Raw genomic sequence first — 8,330 nt, 5'->3', positions numbered from 1 at the left:
ATCTATTTACGTATAAGTATGCTTTAACAGACTTAGGACTATTGCTAGATACCTTGACTCATGTTCCTTGTTTGGTTGTGGGCTCGGGGTAGGATCACTAGTCCGAATGTCGGTTAAATCATAGTTATACTTATTAAATACATATATGAATATTAAACCCATTTTAAGGATTATACTTAACTTAGTTGCTTGGTGAGTAATTGAGTCTTTTCTATACATCAGTAACAGTCAAACAATCATACTAGTAAAATATCATAGGTATAGTTTAGAGGATTACTACTTACTATTTCTAGAACAATGAAACTTACATGAGTCAGTTGATACATGAGTCAGTTCATACATGCTATAACTAGAACAGAAAGGAACATACTATAACTAGAACAGAAAGGAACATACTATAACAAGAACAGAAAGGAACATACTATAACAAGAACAGAAAGGAACATACTATAACAAGAACATAAAGGAACATACATACTTTTACAAGAACACGATAACAATAATGTGAAACTACTACTTCACGGCATAGCAATATACTTGTTATGTCGCGTTCTGTAACCAGAGTCTCCTGGAGGGAGAGCGTGATGGGTTTTGAGCATTCTAACACTTCCTAAGTGTACATGCAACCCTAATAACCTTGGATCTATGTTTGTCTAATTATCATGCAAAGTTGAATTCCAAGGTTATATTCCTATCTAGCATACATGGGGAATAAATTTTAACTTGCATGAAAGATAGAATAACTTACCTTGTTGTTGCTTATGATCCTTGAAACCTTGTGAGCCTAGCACCCCAAGTGTGATGCCTCAAATGCTTCACACAACACCAAATGCTTTTGGAGTAAACTTTTGAGAGAATATTACACTTGCAAAATCGGCTCTAGCCCTCTTGATGCTTGTGTGCACCCGATTTTGGTGGAGCATGGGTTCTTTATATAGTGTTGACACATCTAGGGTTACACCATGTAAACCCTAATGTGTCATGACTCTTCATTTCCATGACCCATGGGTTTGTAACTCCCATGGAGCATCCTATGGGTTTAACCCAACTTGATAATCCATGGAGCCTCTTAGCCCACTATACAAGTTATGCATAATTTACATAATCAACCCATATATTTAATTAGTTATCTTTTGATCACTTAATTAATTCTAAATTAATTCTTGATCAAACTAATTAAATAATATTATTAATATATTAGAACTTATAATATATTAATAATCCACAAGTGTTATTTCTCTCATTTAGTCTATCCAATTGCATGGTGCCATGCAACCCAAATGGACCATGCCGGGTCGGGTCAAGTACATACCAGAAATAGTTATGGACTTAGACACCTTATCCAACAGTCTCCCACTTGGATAAGTCTAATAACTATAACTGCAATACTTCAGGAACCGATCGGCAATCGTAGCTCTTTTAAGGTCTCTCGGAACTGAGAAGATGATGATACGCCATTTAAGATAAGTGATCATATAATCCTCTGTTCTAGATATCAGCCGGACAAATACATGGAACAATGTCTTACTTATTGTCCAGCAGTTTGTTTCCCGATTTCCGATTTGTTTGACAAAGAACTTAATTGAACACATCAACTTAGTTCTGACCGGGCCCGGTACATAGGTCAAAACAAAATCATCGAGGGGCCCAGATATCAGCTTCTAATCCAAGAAGGAACAGATAAACTTCGACTCATATGTTTGTTCTACCACTCATTGAATTATACACAAAAGCACGTTTTATAACATCTAGTTACCAATGTGTTAACGTATAATCAATGTATAACCAACTCATAAGTAACAAATCATATCTCTAGGTTTGAAGACTTATATGATATTACCGTCTCACGATCACTCGAGATAAATTCCATGAAGTGATTCCAGTGAGCGTGGGTTGAGTCCAATGCTCAGAACTTATGAGCACTCATGAGTGTTGTAGCCATGTCCAACAACTTAGACCTCTGCAACCAATCATGACAGTCTTGATTCATACCTACTTCCGACATATGACCGACTGTGGAGGTTCGAATAATATGATATACCAAACATAATTATTCTGGAAGTCAAAACATGCAAAAGAAATATAGTAAACGATCGACAAGAGATAGCAACACTTTACTCATAAATAAAACACCTTTTATTCATCATCTAATGTCAATTACACTTTACAAATTTCGAGGTTATCTAACTACTAAATCTAATATCATCCTTCAGCCCTATGCTCCGAGCATGCTGGAGATGCTTAACCCGAGTCAGTCCCTTCGTGAGGGGATCTGCTGGGTTCTCATCCGATGATACCCTCTTTGCCACGAGGAGTCCTTCTTCTATTCGATGTCTGATGAAATGGTATTTTCTGTCGATGTGTCTGGATCTCCCGTGATCCCTTGGTTCCTTGGCTAAGGCAACTGCACTTTCACTTTCACATAAAATTTCCATTGGCTCTTTAATAGCTGGTACAACTCCAAGGTCTCCAATGAAGTTCTTCAGCCATATCGCCTCCTTTGCTGCCTCGCTAGCTGCTATATACTCTGATTCGCAAGTTGAATCAGCCACTGTCTCTTGCTTGGAACTCTTCCAAGAAATTGCTCCTCCGTTTAAGGTAAAGACCCAGCCTGACTGAGAGCGGAAATTATCCCTATCAGTCGAAAGCTAGCATCACTATACCCTACAACTCTCAAGTCTTCACTCCCACCTAGGGTAAGGACCCAGTCCTTAGTCCTCCGTAGGTACTTGAGGATATTCTTTACCGCAGTCCAGTGTGCCTTGCCAGGGTTCCCCTGATACCTGCTAACCATGCTCAAAGAAAAGGCTACATCAGGTCGAGTACACGTCATAGCATACATGATCGATCCTACAGCCGAAGCATAAGGTATTCGACTCATTTCTGCTATCTCAGCCTCAGTACTAGGGCTTTGTGTCTTACTCAATCTGGCGTTACTCTGGATGGGTAACTCTCCTTTCTTGGAGTCCTGCATGTCGAATCTCTTCAACACCTTATCCAAGTAAGTACTCTGACTAAGTCCAATTAGTCTTTTACTCCGGTCTCTCAAGATCCTTATCCCTAGAATATAGGCAGCTTCTCCTAGGTCCTTCATAGAGAAACACTTCCCAAGCCAGGACTTAACTTCCTGCAGAGTTGGGATGTCATTTCCTATGAGTAGTATGTCATCCACATACAATACCAAAAAACTAACTATACTCCCACTAGCCTTGACATATACACAAGATTCATCTTCACTCCTAGAAAAGCCAAATTCTTTGACTTTCTCATCAAAGCAAAGATTCCATCTGCGAGGTGCTTGCTTTAACCCATAAATGGATTTCTCAAGCTTACACACTCTATTAGGGTACTCTGTATTGACAAAACCCTCTGGCTGACTCATGTAAACATCCTCAGCTAACTTTCCATTAAGGAAAGCGGTTTTGACATCCATTTGCCATATTTCATAGTCATGAAATGCGGCTATGGCTAACAGAACCCTAATAGACTTAATCTTGGCCACTGGAGAAAAGGTCTCATCATAATCAACTCCCGGAGTTTGTGAGAAACCCTTTGCAACCAGTCGTGCCTTATAAGTGTGTACATTACCATCCATGTCGGTCTTCTTCTTGAAGATCCATTTGCACCCTACAGTCTTACGACCTGGTACATTCTCAACCAAGTTCCAAACTTGATTGTCATACATGGACTGTATCTCGTTGTCCATTGCCTCTTTCCACTTGGCTGACTCAGGGCCTGCCATGGCTTCTGCGTAACTGTTAGATTCATCCAGACCTATCAGCGTCTCATCACTGATAAGTGTATCACCTTCCGCAGTAATATGGAATCCATAGTAATGCTCAGGTGCATTCCTAACCCTTGTGGAACGCCTCAGAGGTACAGACTTGTCAATTGGCTCAACAGAAGTTTCCTCCTCAAGTTGAGTGCTAGGGTTTGAAGTTCCTTCACCACTTGACTCTTGAATTTCTTCAAGGTCAACTTGCCTCCCACTGTCTCCTTGGCTTATGAACTCTCTCTCTCTCTCTCTCGAAAGAAAGCCCTCCTAGCTACAAAGACCACATTCTCACTAGGTCTGTAGAAGAGGTAACCAAAGGATTTCTGTGGGTAGCCGATGAAAATACACCTCTCACTTCGAGGTTCGAGCTTATCATGAGTCTCGCGTCTCACGAAAGCCTCGCAACCCCAAATCTTAATGTGGTCTAGTTTGGGTACTTTACCAGTCCACATCTCATGAGGAGTTTTGGCAACTTTCTTTGTGGGAACTAGATTAAGGATATGGGCGGCAGTCTCTAAGGCATACCCCCAAAATGAGATTGGTAGCGAAGCTCGACTCATCATGGAACGAACCATATCCAACAAGGTTCGATTACACCTCTCAGCTACACCATTCAACTGCGGTGTCCTGGGAGGTGTCAATTGTGAGACAATCCCACATTCCCTAAGATAGTCGAGGAACTCTGAACTAAGATACTCACCACCTCGATCGGATCGAAGCATCTTAATGTTCCTGCCCAATTGATTCTCGACTTCCTGTTTAAACTCTTTAAACCTCTCAAAAGTCTCTGACTTATGCTTGATTAAGTAGACATATCCATATCTACTGTAATCATTAGTAAAAGTCAAATAATAATGATTAGCATCCCTTGTGGCATGTTTGAAGGGCCCACACACATCCGTGCGTATAAGATCCAACAAACCTTCACCCCTCTCACAAGAACCTATGAAGGGTGACTTTGTCATTTTTCCAAGTAAGCATGATTCGCAACTATCATCTGACTTTAGGTCAAATGACTCCAATACTCCATCCTTTTGGAGTTGGCCTATGCGTTTCTTGCTTATATGTCCAAGACGACAATGCCATAATGATGCTTTATCCAAGTTATTATCATTAACAGAATCAATACACAATACATTATTTCCTAAGTTATCAACCACAGATACAGTTTCATACACACCATCACAAGGTAATGCTTTAAAATAAAGAACATTATTAAAGAAAGCATTAATCGAACCAACTTCATTATCAAATGAAAAGGTGAAACCTTGTTTATACAATGCATGAAAGGAAATAATATTTCTTACCATTTCTGGCGAATAACAACATTTATTCAAATCTAAACTAAACCCACTACTTAGCGATAAAGTATAAACTCCAATCTTGGTGACAGGTAAAGCTTTCCTATTCCTATGATTAGGTTTATTCTTCCATGCTCCATATTCTCACTTCTTCTTAGTCCCTGCAAATCAGAACAGATATGAATACCACAACCGGTATCAAGGACCCAAGAGTTAGAATGGGGCGAGTTATTAGATAAGATAGTGTAAATACCTGCATGGTTGGGTTTAACTTTCCCATCCTTCACATCTTGCTGGTATTTTGGGCAGTTCCGCTTCCAATGTGACTTTTCATGGCAATAGAAGCATTCAGCCTCTTTTGGGTCAGAAGAAGGAGTGACGAAACCTTTCTTGGTTCCACTTGAAGAAGAGCCATCAAGGGTCCTAGCCTTGGTACCCTTCGAAGAGCCCTTCCTCTTCTTCCCTCGACTTTTCCCGATTGCCAAAACCGGGGCGGAGTTTGGAGTAGGAGTGTTAACAACCGACTTACCCTTAAGACCTATTTCTGCGGTCTTGAGGAGTCCCTGAAGTTTGCTGAGTGTGACCTCTTCCTTATTCATGTGATATGTCATGCGGAATTGATCATAGCACGATGGTAAGGAGTGCAAAATGATATCTATTGCAAGCTCCTCAGGGAAGTTCACATTAAGCTTCAGCAACCGATCCACATACCTTTGCATTTTCTGCATGTGGCTCGTGACGGATTCCCCGTCCTTCATCATGGTTGTTATGATAGAGCATATGATTTCATACCTCTCTTGTCGTGCACTTTGATGGTATCTTTCCATCAGATCTTGGTGCATTTCAAAAGGGTAGAAGTCCTCATAGGACTTTTGGAGTTCCGCTGTCATGGTGGCCAACATGATGCATGCCACTTTTGTAGCATCCCTTTCATGTGCCCGGAAGTCAGCGATCTCCTGGGGAGTTGCAGTGGTCTCATCAATCTCCTTAAGCTCCTTGTCAAGGACATATTCTTTGTCCTCGTAGCGGGTAATCATCCTGATGTTTCTGATCCATTCATTGAAGTTGGATCCATCAAAAATGACTTTCGCACACAAGTTCATAAGGGTAAAGGAGCCATTAGGATTAGAGCCAGAAGCAACATTGTTTGAAGACATCTGAAAGAAGAGAACAAGATGAGTTTAGATATTAAGAGAGTCCTTAATAAAACACCCAAATGTAATATTAAGGCTAGAATCCAATCACAATATATTATAACTTAGAAGAGGTATGCCGTAATCCAAGCTATAACATATTTGAAAGGTAGGTGAATGACGATTCACCAATTTCCACCATGAAAAACGAAATATAGATATTAGGTTTTTAATTGGTTCTTAGAAATTCCTAGATTCTTTTGAGATTCAATGAATTTTTTTTTCCAAAGGCATGTTTCAATCTCGAGTGTGCCCTCCAAGTTTTGTGACTGGGATACCGAGGATCACAAAACGAGGTGTGAAGTAACCATGCAAATCACTTGGTACCCTTAAAGTTTATCACTCAATCGATGTGTCGGTAAACCACACACGCTCCACCGATACTATGATAAACCTTAAGTCACCCTTTACCTACCTTGTTAAGTCCAAGTTAGTGTGCCGGTTAACCACACACGCTCCACCAACGACTTAAACAAAGTGTAAAGTGTAATTTCATGGATTAGCACCTTATTCACATTTTTCCTAAAGTAACTAAAATTGGGAATTTAATAAAAGCATTTAGTTACTTTATAATATTCATCATACTTTTAATGAGAATTTATAAGTCCTTGTCTTACCCATTCGGCTAACGACCCTCCACCGATCAAGGAAGCGGTGGGTGAGAGTGGACACCCATTAAGTTGCCATTTTATAGGCAACAACCTTATACCCCCCTTATAGACCGGCTTCGTGAATGAGGCGTACTAGCGGTAAGACGACTTGATCTTATACATATATATATATATATTAGTAACTTATAATATTATAAAGTATAAGGGTTGAATTTTAACTTTTAAAATTCTAAGGGTTGGAACTAAAGTTTTAATCAAGACTTTACATGTTCCAAAACTTGAGGGCAAGTTTTGTAAACTTCAAAAACTTTTCATTTCTTATAACTTATGAATTAATTAAGTAATAAAAATGAAGACTCTTCATTTTTATAACTCATGTGTTCTTTTAATGGCTTTAATAAAAGTGAGACTTTTGGTTTTCCATAACTTGAGAACAAGTTATGGACTCCATTAAAACACATTATGATCATGAATTAAACTACCATGAAGGTTACAAACAATTCCTATGATCATCTAATCTTCATAAGTTCAAGAACATGAATATGAACACTTTCAAGAATCAAAAATTACACTTAAAAAAAACTTGTAATTTTGATAATTGCCATTGTAAATGGATTAGCATAAACATTACACCATCTAAAACAAGTTCTAAAACATCAAAACGGTTTAGGGTAATGTTTCTAGTCCATTTCCAGCAACAAATGTGCAAACTTTCATACGAGCAGAAAACAGAAAAACAATTTTTTTCCAAGCAGTTTGCACAAAAAAAACAACAAACAAACCTAGGCTCTGATACCACTGATGGGTTTTGAGCATTCTAACACTTCCTAAGTGTACATGCAACCCTAATAACCTTGGATCTATGTTTGTCTAATTATCATGCAAAGTTGAATTCCAAGGTTATATTCCTATCTAGCATACATGGGGAACAAATTTTAACTTACATGAAAGATAGAATAACTTACCTTGTTGTTGCTTATGATCCTTGAAACCTTGTGAGCCTAGCACCCCAAGTGTGATGCCTCAAATGCTTCACACAACACCAAATGCTTTTGGAGTAAACTTTTGAGAGAATATTACACTTGCAAAATCGGCTCTAGCCCTCTTGATTCTTGTGTGCACCCGATTTTGGTGGAGCATGGGTTCTTTATATAGTGTTGACACATCTAGGGTTACACCATGTAAACCCTAATGTGTCATGACTCTTCATTTCCATGACCCATGGGTTTGTAACTCCCATGGTGCATCCTGTGGGTTTAACCCAACTTGATAATCCATGGAGCCTCTTAGCCCACTATACAAGTTATGGATAATTTACATAATCAACCCATATATTTAATTAGTTATCTTTTGATCACTTAATTAATTCTAAATTAATTCTTGATCAAACTAATTAAATAATATTATTAATATATTAGAACTTATAATATATTAATAATCCACAAGTGTT

Source organism: Lactuca virosa, chromosome 1 (assembly GCF_052849685.1).
Source record: "Lactuca virosa cultivar CGN04683 chromosome 1, Lactuca_virosa_CGN04683_v6, whole genome shotgun sequence".
NCBI classification, from domain to species: domain Eukaryota; kingdom Viridiplantae; phylum Streptophyta; class Magnoliopsida; order Asterales; family Asteraceae; genus Lactuca; species Lactuca virosa.
Note: the sequence above shows the minus strand (reverse complement) of the source record.